Source organism: Carettochelys insculpta, chromosome 17 (genome assembly GCF_033958435.1).
Source record: "Carettochelys insculpta isolate YL-2023 chromosome 17, ASM3395843v1, whole genome shotgun sequence".
NCBI lineage: Eukaryota > Metazoa > Chordata > Testudines > Carettochelyidae > Carettochelys > Carettochelys insculpta.
In genome coordinates, this window is record NC_134153.1 from 30,907,699 (window position 1) to 30,922,654 (window position 14,956).

Sequence of the window (14,956 nt, forward strand, 5' to 3'; positions counted from 1 at the left end):
AAGGGCAGCTTTTAAAAAGTGGAAGTCAAATCCTAGTGAGGAAAATAGGAAGGAACATAAACACTCCCAAATTAAGTGTCATAAAGTAGTAAGAAAAGCCAAACAAGATTTTGAGAAACAGCTAGCCAAAAATTCAAAAAATGATAGTAAAATGTTTTTTAAATACATTAGAAGCAGGAAGCCCGCTAAAGAAGCAGTGGGGCCCTTGGACGATAAAGATATAAAAGGAGCGATCAAGGAAGACAGTGCCATTGCAGAGCGATTAAATGATTTCTTTGCTTCAGTCTTCACAGCTGAGGATGTTACAGAGGTTCCTAAATCTGAGCCAGCCTTTTTAGGTGACAAATCTGAGGAACTCTCCCAGATTGAAGTGACATTAGAGGAGGTTTTGGAGTTAATTGATAAGCTGAATAGTAACAAGTCTCCAGGACCAGACGGTATTCACCCAAGGGTTCTGAAAGAACTCAAATGTGAAATTGCGGAGTTATTAACAGTGGTTCGTAACCTATCCTTTAAATCCACTTTGGTACCCAATGACTGGAAGACGGCCAATATAACGCCAATATTTAAAACAGGCTCCAGAGGAGACCCTGGCAATTATAGACCGATAAGTCTAACATCAGTACCAGGCAAATTAGTAGAAAAAATAGTAAAGAATAAAATTGCAAGGCATGTAGAAGAGCACAAATTGTTGGGCAAAAGTCAGCATGGTTTCTGCAGAGGGAAGTCGTGTCTAACTAATCTATTAGAATTCTTTGAAGGGGTTAATAAACATGCGGACAAGGGGCACCCAGTGGACATAATATACCTAGATTTCCAGAAAGCCTTTGACACGGTCCCACACCAAAGGCTTTTATGTAAATTAGGTGGTCATGGGATAGGAGGAAAGATCCTTTCATGGATCAGGAATTGGTTAAAAGACAGAAAACAAAGGGTTGGAATAAATGGTAAATTTTCACAATGGAGGGGGGTAACTAGTGGTGTTCCCCAGGGGTCAGTCCTGGGACCGATCCTGTTCAACTTGTTCATCAATGATCTAGAAAATGAGGTAAGCAGTGAGGTGGCAAAGTTTGCAGATGACACCTAGTTGTTCAGGACAGTCAAAAGCAAAAGGGATTGTGAAGAACTACAAAAAGATCTCAGCAAACTGAGTGATTGGGCAGCAAAATGGCAAATGAAATTTAATGTGGGTAAGTGTAAGGTAATGCACATTGGAAAAAATAACCCAAATTACACTTACAACATGATGGGGTCAAATTTAGCTACGACAGATCGGGAAAGGGATCTTGGAGTTATAGTGGATAGTTCTCTGAAGACATCCACGCAGTGTGCAGCAGCAGTTAGTAAAGCAAATAGGATGTTAGGAATTATTAAAAGAGGGATAGATAATAAGACAAAAGATATCATACTTCCCCTATATAAAACTATGGTACGCCCACATCTTGAGAACTGTGTGCAGATGTGGTCTCCTCACCTCAAAAAAGATATATTGGCATTAGAAAACGTACAGAAAAGGGCGACTAAGATGATTAGGGGTTTGGAACGGGTCCCATATGGGGAGAGGCTAGAGAGACTGGGACTTTTCAGTCTGGAAAAGAGGCGATTGAAGGGCGATATGATAGAGGTATATAAAATCATGAATGGTGTGGAGAAAGTGAACATAGAAAAATTATTTACCTTTTCCCATAATACAAGAACTAGGGGACACCAAATGAAATTGATGGGTAGTAGGTTCAAAACTAATAAAAGGAAATTTTTCTTCACACAGCGCACAGTCAACCTGTGGAACTCCTTGCCCGAGGAGGCTGTGAAGGCCAGGACTCTATTAGGGTTTAAAAAAGAGCTCGATAAATTTTTGCAGGTTAGGTCCATAAATGGCTGTTAGCCAGGAGTAAAGTATGGTGCCCTAGCCTTCAGTACAAGGGCAGGAGATGGATAGCAGGAGATAAATCACTTGATCATTGTCTTTTGTTCTCCTTCTCTGGGGCACCTGGCATTGGCCACTGTCAGCAGACGGGATACTGGGCTGAATGGACCTTTGGTCTGACCCAGTATGGCCATTCTTATGTTCTTATGTCTGCCCATTTCTAATGTGTTAGATTTTTCTCACGTGATTGTTTCTTTTCTGATCCAACCCATACTTCATCATCTTCCATCCTCTTCTCCTGACTAAAACCTAGAAAAGTTCTATCAATAGATTCTCCTTTAAGGGAAGTCTTTGTCTAATCCACGTGCTCCTCTGCACCAATTGGCTTTCCCTCCCATCCCTTAGTTTAAAAACTGTACTGTGACCTTTGTCATGCTAAGTGCCAGCTGCCAGAATGACTTGCAAAGTGGTGCATCTCACCTAGTTGAGTCCTAGCAATCCTGGAATGAACTGCTGACTCCACAGCCCCCACCCTGGCATGCTATGGCCACCCTGTGCTTCATTTATAATGTCTGACCTTCATGCTTGAGGTGTGGCTCTCTGGAGAGGAGACGACCTCACCACTGAGTTTGCTTTGAAGGCTATGCAACATTTGATTTTGCAAACAGCCAGGGAACAGAGGGACTGGATACCTTGCACTCATAGGTTCTTATAGCAGCTGAGAGCAAATAGAAGGAACCAGCACCATGTGAGCAGGCCGTTGTCCTTAACCATTGTGGTTATGTATCTGATTGGGGAAGGCAAGGTTGGGCTGAGTGATGAGGAATGGGTGTGGTGCAGGGACCAGGCCACAGTACACAAACAGGATGATGAATGCATGTGAATTGGTCTGCGCAGTGGGGCCCACATGATTTAGGACTGCGAAGGTCCGCACCATGTGCCAGCAGTAATCTGGCTACGAAAATGCAGTCTGCATTATGGAAAACTTTGCTCTGAAGGACCAAATACAGAAAACAAGTACAAAATTAAATCAAAATGTGTGCCCAAATTTGATAAAGGGATATCTATTTGTATATAAATTGACCTGATTTGCACACATAATTGCACTAACTGCACACTTTCACAGATTTGCTATTGCACAAGCATTATTTACACTTATTTATATGAATATGCTTTACTGGGGTGCTTCTGGCCTTGTCCCTGGAAAAGAGCTCTCTGCAAGACCAGTCTGGGGCAATTTCCCCCAACCTCCACATCTGCTTTTTGCATCTGACCTTTTAATGCTTGCTTTCCCCTTTCACTTATGAATGATCATCTTCTCTCTGTGCAATGTTTTGTGATGGTAGGTACAGAGAATGTAAAGTAATCAACATACTGGCTTGTTTTTATACTGGAACCTGTTCAACTAGTAAAATGAATCCTGGATCAAGAAAACTTTAAAAGATAGTACGTAGGAGTTAATGTACCTCAATAACATTTTTGTAGACTCATTACCTCTCTATTTACCCTTCAAGAATTTGCTTCTGGTTTATAGCACAATATGCATTGAGGAGAGACATAAACTGGGCAGAGAAATGCCAATGAAATGAGAAAATAGAAAGTTAATGGTGAAACTAGAGTAGGCTAAATTAATTTACTGATTATATGACCATACCCATCAGTAAGACATGAATTATTTTGTTTACAATCTTCAGGTTGTTGCCTGGCTCTGCTACCCTTCACTGTTTCCAATTTAAACTGCAGTGATTGTAAAGAGCAGAGAAAATAAACCAAATGTTCCCATTCCACTTATAAATTTTATGTTTATAATCTTGTAGCCATCCATGGAAAACAGGCTTCTTATTCAAGTGCTTCGCCTCCCCTAGCTGAGCATAATTGTTACTGATACATCTGGAGGTTTAACTACCTACTACAACCTCTTGGATTCGTTCCAGATTTAAAACATCCATTAACACCAGAGCAGAGCTACATGCAATCATGGAGGATGGTGAGGGGGAGGTCTCCTGTCTTTTACTTGGAGGATAGATGACTTGCTTACCATCTCAGGAGGTAACATGCTGTTACCTAAACAGTATCATTCAATTAGAAGGATGCAACAGATTTCTTTGCTTTTTCTTTTACACTGAGCTCTCTGTGGAAAGCTGTACTGCTCTCAGCTCAGATGGCATATGGCAGAAAAGCAGCTTGTTCATCCTTTCAAGTTGCAGATGGCTGAGCCCTGGAAGTCAATGGGAATTCCCTCCCATTCCTAAGCACGGATTAGGCATTGGAACCCGATTGCCAGCAGTTGGACTTTCATGTGGTAGTGAGGTTGTCCTGGCCAAAAGACTGTGCCGTAAAACTCTGGCTTAATGTTTCATGCCATTATGAGCGGAACTTTTCCTTGTCTGCTGGTTATTTTTGATCCAAGTCACTCCACGTCAACAAGGTGACCCACCTGCTGCAGGCATTTGTGTTGTGTAGCCACTTAATGGCTAAAGTGATCTGGTTTGTGCACCATGCTCTGTGGATCTGCTGAGCGTTAGAAAACATGAGTGGACCCTATGCCCGAGATGTTTGTAAGTCAGCTGCAGTATGTCAGCCAAAGATCAGCATGGAGATCAAATGAAAAGCAGTTTGAGAATGGAGGTGGGGTCAGCCATAGACCTTAAAATTTTCTATGTTGCTTATATTTGACTTGTGTTTTTTTTTCTCTTAATGTCAGAATGAGTCTTTGCCAAAATGTTCCCACTTGGTTATCAGAAGTTGGAGATGAAGGGTTTGATCCTGCTCCCGGAGATGTCAGCAGAAGTCCTGCAACTGATTTTAATACAGGTTGAACCTCTCTAGTCTGGCATCCTGAGGACCTGACCAGTGCCAAACAAGAGAATTTGCCAGACCACAGGAGGTCAGTATTGTGTAGCATCATTACAAACACTTCCACTGCTTACTGGGCTCTTAGAGAATATTTAGGGGTAAATAACAGCCCAGACCACTGACAGCCAGGACTGATGATTGTAAAAAAACTTTATGGGACCCCAGAAAACTTGGCCACACCCATGATAAGTGGTTGTCCAGCTCACTAAACTCATGCTGGATTACAGATGCTGCCAGATGAGAGAGTGCCAGACTAAGGAGGTTCAACATATAGGAGATGAGTTGGACCTTGACAGTCATAGTTATAGAATACTAGAACTGGAAGGGACTTCAAGAGGTCATCAAGTTCTGTCCCCTGCCTTCACGGCAGGACCAGGCACGATCTAGATCAGTGCTCTGTAACATGTGTGCCATGGAACCCTGGTGTGCTGCGAAGTGGCACTCAGTGTGCCTCAGAGCTGCACACCACGAGCGCCATCCACTGCTCTGTGCACGCACCCCGCTGCTCGGTGGGAGAAGCGTGTGGTGGCAGCAGTGGCTCTGAGGCAGCAGCACTGGTAGCAGTGGCTCTGGTGAGTTGGAGGCATTGAGTTAGACCATGGGGGGCGGGGTTGGGTCTGCCTGGCCCTTGGTGAGGGTGGGGGTTGGGTTATAGCGGAGAACTAGGGGGTATCTGGTTCTGGAGGAGGGGAGGGGGATTGGGTTAGAGCAGGGGGCTGGTGGTGCCTGGTTCTGGGGGAGGAGGCGGACACTGAGTTAGAGTCAGGGGGGTGGGCAGGGGTGGGGGTGCCTGGGTCTGGGAGAGGGCACTGAGTTCAAGTGAGGGAGCTGGGGGTGACTGGCTCTTGGGTTACATATGTTGGGTGTGCCATGAGATTGTAACGAGTGCTGAAGTGTGCCACGAGATAATAAAGGTTGCTCAGCACTGCTCCAATCATCCCTGTTAGACATTTATCCAACTTGTTTTTATTTTGAGCATTGGCCTGCTAAGCCCGGGGTTGTGAGTTCAATCTTTGAGGGGCCATTTAGGGATTGGGGCAAATAGATGCCAGGGATGGTGCTTGGTCCTGCTAAGAGGGCAGGGGACTGGACTAGATGACCTCCCAAGGTCCCTTCCAGTTCTAGGAGATGTGTGTGTGTGCGTGCGTGTAAATATCGCCAGTGACGGAGGTTCCACAACAACCCCAGGCAATTTATTCCAGTATTTAACCACCCTGACAGTTAGGAATTTTTTCCTACTTTCCAACCTAAACCTCCCTTGCTGTAACTTAAGCCCATTCCTCCTTGTCCTATCTAGACATTGGGCTTGATTTGCAGAGAGAAGTGTGCCATGTTGTCTGTGCTGGAACCAGCTTTTCCACCTGGGTTTGAAAATGTCATTCCACGTTTTGTGCTAAACTAACTGTGATACTGACAATAGCCTTAAACCAGCTCCCTTAGCACCCAGGTAGTCTGTATTCTCACTAACCAAGGTTTAACCTGTGCCCAAATAAATCCGTAGAGACCACTGACAGGTACATGGGAACAGTTATTTTAACCAGTGCCCCATTAGCTCTCATTATACACAGCACAATAGTCTTTCTTTTGCTATTGTCTCATGAACTGCAGCATACACCAATCCAAGATGCATAAATAGTGAGGGCTGACTCTTCCCTAGGTAGGGCTTTGAGCACGTTTTAGGAATTCTCTGTTTGAAAGACAAAACTTTGGTGCTGAGTGTCCGATGTCTTTCTGTGTAACCATGATGTGCCTCCAGCGGAGGGGCGAACAACATCTCTTCTCTTAGAGCAGTTATGTAAAAGTGATGGAGTGGAGGGGTAAGTGAGACAAATGAAACTGGGAGGGATACCTCTCCGACCAGCAGTTCGCTACCTTTGGTCAGGCTGGAAAGTACAAGGTTTTCTGCCCATAATCAAGGTAGCTCAACCCAGCATGCTGGTGTGGAGCCGGCTCCCAGGGCCCCTTGCTGTGTCTGAATGTCTCTTGGGCAGAGCGGAAGGCCCAGACCACTGGATCCAGTGGCAGAGGCCACGTGAGAGAGGCTACCACCCCAGACAACCCTTCAGTATTAAGCCCTTGGGAACAGAGGTTCTCAATCATGGGGCACCCCCTAGCGGGCTGCGTTGGGCATTCAGGAATGAGAGCAACATGCCCTCTACTGGTTTGACAGTAATGGTAGACATGTGGGTTCCAAGTTGCCACTTCCTCCTGACGGGGAGGCCAGGCTAAATTTCAGTAGCCTGCTTGACAGATCACAGTTCTGGCCAGGTTTGGCCTGGCCTCCCCTTCCATCCTTGGCAGAATCTGCCACCCAGGCAGCTACCTATCATGTGTACAACTATAGAGGCCGCTGTCCATAGGCCTCTCTATGCCAAGTGCCGAGGCAGGTACGTTGGCTGCTGACCAAATTCTGTAAGGTACAAATTTCAATCCACCAGTGCAGATCGACAAGCTTTTCCAGTGGTTCCACCAACCTAATCCTAGGTCTGCTGAGACATTAATTAAGTGCACCTTAGTCCCATATCCATTATGAGGCTGAGCTTATTCTTTCTTTCTCTGATAGAAGTAGAAAGGTAGATCATATCCATGAATTCAGAAGCTCTGCTGATTCCCAGCACAGGGAGAGGAACAGACACCTACTGCCCATGCATGGAATACCATTTGCATGATTTGACAATGGGAAAATGTCTATACCTTTTGATGTTGTCATCCAATAATGGGGGGAGATAACTGGATCATGGAGCAATAAACTACACTAGCACAATGCTCTAAATAAAAAGGTAATTTTCCAACTCTTCACATATCATTTCTCCTCTTCTTCTCCTTGACTTCCAGCTCCACCTATTCCACTTTCTTTTCTTTGACTCAGGACCAGCTTGTGTGACCCTCCCTCTCCATGATTGTGAGCTTGGCTTTTTACTTCTTTTCCTTTACTTTTGAGTGTCCCTTTTCCTTCTCTTTGACCTCTTTCTTGGCTCTGCTGACCATACAATCAGGCCCTCCATCATGACAGCAGGTGGCGCCACACACCCAACTGAGTTACCCAAATGCTTTCCCTAAGCCACTGGTTCCCAGCTTGGGGTGCCAGGGGGTCCATGAAAAAAAATAAAAGAAAAAGGAAAATGAGCACAGAAGATGGAATTGGCTTTGATGGGGGTCTGCGAATGGTTTGGGCTGGAGGCAACTGGGTGTCCACACTAGTGAAAAGGTTGGGAACCACTGAGTTCTAAGCCACTTATGGACCAACAGTGGAGGCACTCACCAGTTTCCCAGCTCCCTAGCCTTGCAACCCTACTGGAGTATAAACTCCAAATGATACCACTTTGCATTGCTCAGGAATCTGCACGTTGCCAGTTCATTACTTTGTCCACGCCCTCTCCCCTCAGTGTGGAGGGAGATACACATCAGCTTTGTGAACTGAGCTCAGATTCCCAAACACTTCACTTAAAAACACACTGGTTAAAATAAAACAGGTTTATTAACTACAAATAGATTTTAAATGATTAGAAGTGATAACAAAGAGATCAGAACAGGTTACCCAGGAAATCCAACACCAGTGCAATCTAAGATTTATACAACTAAATAGGGTTTGAATCATCCCTCTCTCCCTGGCTGATGATACGAACCGGCTTACAGATTCTTGAGGCACAAGCTGCATCTGCTTTGCAGCCTGGGTTCCCCTCCCCCATTCAAAATCCTTTTGCTTCCAGAGCTTTTTTCGGATGTTGAGTTGCGCACGAGTGAAGACAAATGATTATTTCACCAGAAGGGTGGTGAAGCACTGGAACATGTTATCTGGAGAGGTGGTGAAATCTGGCTTGACAAAGCCCTGGCTGTGATGTTTCAGTTAGGGTTGATCCTGCTTTGGGCAGGGCGCCGGACCCAATCATCACCTGTGGCCTCTGCCAGCCCTAGGATTCTGTGATTCCATGACATCACTCCCCATCTTTCACCATTTCTTCCAGCTTGCTGGAAAATCTGTGTATGTGATGTGTGGGGTCCTCCCCACTTGGCCAAACTTTCTCCATTCTCTGAAGAGACTTCCTCATCCAGAGTTCCTGCATTAGTGGATTCTTCCCTGCATGGGCATTGATGATAGAACGTAATGCCCTCTGGTTTCTTCATTGTGGTATCTGACTTTGGGTGTTTCCAGTAACTCATACACAGCAAGATTTCATAATTTCACGTCCAGAGATAGCGCGTACAACCCAATGAGATAATACTGTCTAGTAGATTGAGACATTTAGAGTGATAACTTACAAGACATTACTTTGTACAAGACATATCCTAATAACCTCACCATGGTAAATATAGGATGTTTGGGAGTGCAGAGTGTCACAATGGTTCTTCAGTCTGGTATAGTAAGGTGTAGCATGACATTGCCATACCTTGCACCCGTGTATAACAAAACTCCTGGAAGCATCATGGCAAAAATGTTTGCAGCACTGAGGGTGTCTGCCCTGGGAGCTCTGATAAGGATACAAAAAGAGGAATGAGGATGGCAAAGTAATTCGAAATGTCTCTGTGCCACAGAGTGTGGGGAGTCAGCAGGCCCTGCACCACCCATCTGCAGTCAGATGTGACTCTTGATCAGCAGGAAGAACAGAACGTTTATTAGGCGACTGGGACACAGCATAAAACAGACTTGTCAGCACAGAAACCAGCAGCCATCAGTGCAATCTATCTTGGGGAGAGAGGACCCTGAGGAGCGTCCCGAGCTGGGGCCCTAGCCCTCCTTCCTCCATCTCCAGCCAGGCGAGACTATTCCACTCAGTAGCCCAGGTCTCATTCAAACCAGCCAGGCCCCTCCACCCTCCTTTGTCCTGTTTCCTGGGGAAGAAAGGTGTCTCCTGGTTGCCTAGGTTACAAAGAACATGGAGGGCCATTGCCTACCAGTGAGAAGTCATCACACCAAAACACCCATCACCACTGTGCACGGATGCTGTGCCTAGGGAAACTGAGGCACCCACCTTGGGTTGCTACAGGACAGGAGGAAACACATGTAACCTAACCCAGGGAATAAAATCCTCATACCCCCCTTCCCCATTTTGTCACATCCTGTTCAGGGTCAGTTTGTAACCAGGATGAGGGAAACTTCCATGGATCATAACGGGATGGCATTTGAAGATCTCAGGCAGGTAAAAATTCCAAGAATGACACTTCCGTAAAGCCTGTGGGATTCAGCCCAATAATCATGCTTTGCGCTCATGCTGCATTTTGCATCTTCAGTGTCCCCTGCGCAGACAATAGCAACTTTGGTCATGAATAGCACCTTTGTCTGCCTCGGCATAGTGCCTAGCACAGTGAAGCCTGAGTCCTGGCTGGTGCTGCTGGCATAGCAGTGATATCCATTGTCCAGAACAGCAGTGTCAGTCCCAGAGCCCCTCCAGCCGGGAGACAAATGTTACCCTTTCAGGAGAAGCTGTAAGAGAGATTTTCAAAAGTGCCCTCCCCTTTAAGGTGCCTCCATTGCTAGTTCTCCAGTGTGGGACACTTTGGGGCCTGATTCTTCTCCCATTCACACCACTTTCCCAGTGGAGCAATGCCACCGGCATCGGTGGATTGAGTCCTGATTTACTCTGCTTTAGGGAGAGAAGACTCAAGGCAGTAAGAGTTCAGTGCATGGCTGCCCCACCATGCTTAGTGGCTGTATACCACAAATTGACTGCAAACCAGCCATACGGCTCCTGATGAAATAACGCTGGATTCGGGAGCCTGCCCTGCTGTGTTTCCTCTAATTTTTTCCATCTGTAGCAGAATAAATTTTGTTATGTGCACCAAGGCATGTGCAGATGGGCACCACCAATAGACGCATACGCAGCAGGCTGTGCTAATCAGCTGGGCAGCACCTTACTTTCTCCTGGGTGGCCACCCAAGTGCTTGGCTTGCTGGGAGCGCTGCTGCCCGGCACATGCGGAGCTTACCAGGATGTCTCTGATCTGCTGATGGGGAACTAGATCAGCCATCCTAGGGCAGCCAGGCTCTCCTGGTCCCGCTCTGTATGGGTTCTCCACCTGGTTCTCAAAGGACAGTGGGTGACACCACTGAAATAAGATAGTGAACTGCCTCTGTGCCACTACAGTGCTTCTTAACTGGTGTGTGCCACACACTCACAGCCCAAGATAACTGCTTCCTTGTGAGCTGGCAGCCCCAACCCAACCTCAGCAGGAGTTCCATCCCTGGGCTAGCCCCTGCATGATGTAGGCAGGGATGACGCCTCTCCCCATGTCTGTAACTAGGGGAACAGTTTCCAGCTCTGAGCACTTGCTACCCTCTACCATCACCTGCCCCTGCCCTGAAGCTTGGGGGTTGCCAGTGTGTGGTAGCTGCCTGCTTTGACATTGCTTGCCAGTCTGCTTTCAGGCGATAGTAGCCACTGTAAAGCAATCATTTACATATGACAACATGCACTCAGCAGACATTTCCACTCACCTCTGAGCAACCAGGAAATCTGCATGTGAATTTTAGAAAACCCCTGATCTCTGGGCACTCCGCCCCCCTGGGCACAGCCAAGCCCAGTATCTGGGTATCTCATGCCCACTCGAACCTCTAGATGGTGCCCAGATAGCTGACCATGCCACTTCCCCCCCTCACTTTGCAGCTTTGGGGTTTATTGTTAGCCTTGGCAGCATGGAAATCAGAGTCTTGCGGAGGCCATTCCAGAAGCACCCACTGAAAAGTGGGGCTGCCCCTGGGGGAGCTTGTGGGTTGCTTCCAGGTAGGAAGGTGGGCTTGACTTACACAGCACAGAGTGACAATGAGACAATGACAAAGGGCTCTCTGCCTTGTGCCTTGCTGCAGTGATTCAGAGCCAAACTGCTCTCCTGCCTTTATCCGCTGCTCCCTTCCTGCTCCTAGAGCTGAAACACCATCAAACCCAGCACGATGGGATGAGGGTTCTAGGCAACTTGCACGTCACTGTTGTCCGAGGACTCAAGTGATTGTGCACCAGTGACCCTAACAGAACTCCATCTGCATCAGAGCTGTTTATCCCAGTTGCGGTGGTATTGTATAGGAGGGCCAGTTTTCTGGCCGCTTGTCGGATGACTCCACTGATGGCAGCTGATGTAGATGGAACTTTCTGAGTCTGCGTGGGCTACTGATCTAGACAGCTATTTTCCACTGCCCTACTCATGTACCCAGGAGTACAGCCTGATGCCTTTCATGTGCCTGAGAATACAATCCCACGCAAATCTTACCATAACTCTCTCATGCAAAAAAACCCCTAAACCCCTATTTTAAGGTAAAAAAGATGATCTTTTTCCTCTCCCTAATTTTTGCCAGAAATTTGCTCCCCTTCTGAGAACAAAAGTGTTAAATCTTAAAGAGGTGAAAAATTGTGATAATAGAAACTGTATAAGTGCTTTTCTGATTTCACTCCAGCATCACTGCGGCTGTGGTGGAATATTCCATCTTCCTCGTTTGTTACAGATTGCCAGAGATCATTGGCTGTGAAATTACAAAAGGGATCTTTACGCAATGAGCAGACATGGGCCTCCAGGCATCATACCCTGAACTTGGAGGGATTTGGCTGCTCACATGAGCTTTTGCGTCTGGCCTCATTGTCTGTGTTTGGAAAGGAAAACCTTTAGAACCCCATCATGGATGTGACAGTGCTGCCCTGTTCTTTAATTAACTCTTTTCTGCTGCTGATGTTTCATCTAATCTCCTTATCCATGTCCTTGCACAGCTCCATACACGTCTCCGTCCAGCATGGCCTTCTGCTGACCCTTCTAGAACTATCAGTGGCCCAAAACAGGTTTTCTTTTCCTTCCTCTTGGGCTTTAGTATTTCAACAGCAGCTTCAGCACAGATTTATCAGTCTAGGATACTTACTATTATTTAATCATACCTTACATGGAGGTTCCATTTATAAATGGTTTGTAAAAGGTTAATACATTATTAACAGACGTTATAAGCAAGTTACAGACAGGAGAGGTATGCTTAGAGGTGGGGGTATATCAGTAGGTGATACAGGGAAGTCTATGCAGACTGTTCTATAATAAATCTATAACAATTGATTGAGCATTTATTTAAAGATCTAGGAATCATTTATTAACCTATTCTGAACTGGATATGAATAGAACTGCAATAGAATGTGTGAGTATGACTGATGTTATAGTAGCACCAAGGAGACTAAGTGGGGATGTGATAGATGTGATGGAGTTCTATGAAATCATGACTGGCGTGAATAAAGTGAATAAGGAAAAGTTATTGACTTGTTCCCATAGCATAGGAACTAGAGGTAACCCAAGGAAAGTAATGGGTAGCAGGTTTAAAACTAACAAAAGTAAGTTTTCCTTCACGCAGTGCAGGGTCAGCCTGTGGAATTCCTTGCCAGAAGAGGTTGGGAAGACCAGGACTTTAAGAGAGTTCACAAAAGAAATTGATAAATTCATGGAGCTTAGGTCCATCAATGGCTCTTAGCCAGGATGGGCAGGAATGGTGCCCCTGGCCTCTGTTTGTCAGAGGCTGGAAATGGATGACAGGAGAGGGGTCACTCAATGATCACCTGTTCTGTTTGCTGCCTCTGGGGCATCTGACATTGGCCTCTGTCAGAAGACAGGATACTGGGCTACCTGGGCCTTTGGCCTGAGCTAGTGTGACTGTTCTTATGTTCTTAAATCATTTGAAAGCTTTTTTCTCTCCAAAAAATTCATGCCACAGGAGATTTGCCAGAACTGATCCTTTCCTATAACCAGATCCATTTGGACAAATCCACATTTTGAGACTGTAAAATGTTTTGTTGGAAAATCCCCAACTGGCTCTTGTGCCCTAAGGCCCTTGCTGAAATTGAGGACCTATTGTGTAGGTCTTCTACATTTCAAGGCCTTCTGACATTTTCTTTTATCTTTCTTCTCTTCCTGACGTCCTCACACTTTTTTTTCTTGTCAGAGAAATCGTATTGGTTCCAGCTCAGTTGCTTGCTAAAAATATTAAAGATAGACAAATAATTAGTATCAGAGAAGTAGCCGAGTTAGTCTGTGTCTTTAAAGACGAGAAGTCCTGTGGCACCTTATAGACTAACTGATATGTTGGAGCATGCGCTTTCGTGGGCAAAGCCCCGCTTCATCAGATGCAAATAATTAGGTAGCTCTTCTGCTTGCCAGGTAGTAAGGTACATTCCTATAATGATCATTTCTTTCACAGAAAGGGAGCAGAATTATCTCAGAAGTCCCTATTCTCCAGCCCACTACAATCACTGATCTAGGAACTTCCCCCATGAGCATATTGCCTTTGGGCATCCTGGTGCACACTCAAGTGCACCAAAGATGTTTCCCAGCTTCCATCACCATTTTTTACATCACTGATGCTAAGTCAGTGGTAGGATGCAGCTATTACCCAGCCCAGCCCCACACTGCCCTACCCTCACCTGCTGCACCTCAGATCAGTAGAATACCCCAAGCTTTGAAAAGATGATCAATTGTTAAGCCATGGTAATGCAAACGGTGGCACAGCTGATGGGCAGGGATCCATAGATAATGCTACTTTGCCCTCTGAATCCAACCCAAACAAGCATGACATAATTAACTACTGATTGAACCTCTTTAGTCCGGAACAATCTCATCTGGTAACATCCGTAATCCAGCATAATTTAGTTAGTTGGACAACCACTTATCATGGGTGTGGCCAAGCTTCCCATGGTTTCATATAGTTTGTTTCCAGCCAAAAATCCTGGATCTCAGTGTTCGGGGCTGTTATTTAGCTGTAAATTACCCCTAAATGCCTTCTAAGAGCCCAGTAAGCAGTGGAAGGAAGGGTTAGTAATGCTGCTAGACAGTATTGAAATCCTGTGGTCCAGCAAATTCTCTCATCCGGCACCAGTCAGGCCCCGAGGAAGCTGGACTAGAGAGGTTCAACCTGTAGTTAAAGATGCAGTACACCCCATATTACATATATCCTCACACATAATGCCTTTTCCCATCCCTTATTTATCTCCTCCCACTGTGTCTCTCAGATCCTCAAAGATCATGCCTGCCTGCCAGTGGATTCCCAACAGCCCAGCAATTGAGAGCCACCCCTTTGAGAGGGGCATGAATATAACAGAGCTCATTCTGTGTCTCTGGGTTGCCTGCAAAAGGAATTGCTTCTGCAGGTCCTGGTGCCATGTTGTTCTATCATTTAATTGATGGGTCTTGTTTCAGACAGGCCCTGTTCTGCTCCAACCCAACATGGACAATCTTCCAGTTCTGATGTTTGCAAACCAAAAGCTCAGTTGCTTTATCTGAAGTT